Source organism: Schistocerca serialis, chromosome 4 (assembly GCF_023864345.2).
Source record: "Schistocerca serialis cubense isolate TAMUIC-IGC-003099 chromosome 4, iqSchSeri2.2, whole genome shotgun sequence".
In the NCBI taxonomy this organism is placed as follows: Eukaryota; Metazoa; Arthropoda; class Insecta; order Orthoptera; family Acrididae; genus Schistocerca; species Schistocerca serialis.
This window is the reverse complement of record NC_064641.1, coordinates 366,008,307-366,009,887: the sequence shown is the minus strand read 5'-3', so window position 1 is coordinate 366,009,887 and position 1,581 is coordinate 366,008,307. Positions and strand designations below refer to the sequence as shown.

At 46.6% G+C, this 1,581-nt stretch overlaps 1 pseudogene; it reads right to left on the bottom strand.

Moving 5' to 3' along the window:
• Positions 1 to 854: 854 nt before the first annotated feature.
• On the bottom strand, positions 855 to 1,030 carry LOC126476623 (small nucleolar RNA U3; annotated as a pseudogene).
• Between the last annotated feature and the right edge of the window lie 551 nt (positions 1,031 to 1,581).

The window sequence follows — 1,581 nt, the reverse complement described above, 5'->3', positions numbered from 1 at the left end:
ACAGACTTCCAGTGTCATGCAAGCACACACCCCAAACTAACTGTCAACGCTGAAACACGTGTCTGCCAAATGTCACCGCTATTACTCTTTAGTTAACTATTTTCATCATTTCTGTCACCATTCAAGCTGCTTCATTACCTCACCTGCCGACAGATGGCAGCACGCCTAATTCCTGTCGGCGACTCACCGTCCGACATACAACGTCCGACACACAACTGCCCGCACTGCTCTGCATCTAACACTAATCTCTCTCCTCCCTACCACATTCGTTCACTGAAAAAACTGACAACTAGACAGTTCTTTGTACGCAAAACTAGGCCACATCAGACGATACGTGTATGTAGATGTATGGTGCAAGGGAAATATCCCCCTACTCCCACACATCTAATTAATACTAGTTGACAACAGAAATAAAATTTCTGTCGATAGTATTTGAACCAGTCTTATTCATTTGCCAATTTCATGCATTCCTTCTTGCAGATAACAGTGCCTTGCAAATCGCTCAATTCATGTTTGCTAGCCAAACGTGCTCCTCCTAAATGTTTCGTACATCATGCATTAGTGGTGATTATCAACACTGTGTTGTGTGTCAGCTTTTTATGGTCATCAATTGCACTCTTCTTGTGTTGCTCACTCAGTCTTGTAACTCAAAAGTACGTCGTTGTCATCCAAGCCTAGCACTTGGAGCAGGCCAAATCAAATGGCTCGTCCCCGTGACACTCGAGAAACTTCCACAGGGCTTTCATGACATGTCGCAATCAAAGTCCTTCCACAGCCTGCAGCGACATTTCTGCAACGACGCGGGTCCCGATACCAAAGGTATGACTTACGCTTCTGATCTATATAATAAAACCACCACTCGGAAAGCGCTATTCCCTTCCCACATCCCTCAGAATGTGGTGAACGATCATCGATTACAACCAAGATGCGATGAATCTCGATCGCAAGCCTCACGCTCAGGGAGAGTGCTACCACTCATCATTGTATTTCAATTCCCCATCGGGGCGGGCTGGCAGCAGCATATGCGCTGCTCTTCAGCCGAAAGACATAGAACAAAACAATAGAAGACATTTAAAAACAGCAAAGTAGAGAAGAAGGCGAACATAGATATAAAAATGGGAGAACATCATGGAAGGCAATATACAAAAAACGGGGTGACTGTAAAATGGAGATAAAAAACTGTTTAAAAGTAGCACACACAAAAAGCCACACACTGCGACGATTAAAAGAACACAAGGCACAGTATGACTGGAGCATAAAGGTGTTGACGGATGGCATAGCACACAACGTAACACTGACGGCGAACCTCAAGGCAGTACACAATTAAAATCACACCTCTTGACGCACACGAGAAACAGCACGAAACACAACACTGACGTGGCACACCGATGATGATCAATACAGAGGATCTGCCAGGTTCAAGGAGATGAGGGAGACCTGAAGAAGGGAGGGAGGGGAAGAGATGGGGGAGGGGAATGGGGAGCGCTCGGAAGAGGGCCAGGTAGGGAGGGATGTGGGAAGGAGAGAGGCAAGTATGGGGTGCAGGGTCTCAGGGGAGGGGGGGACGGAGGAAAATCCGCT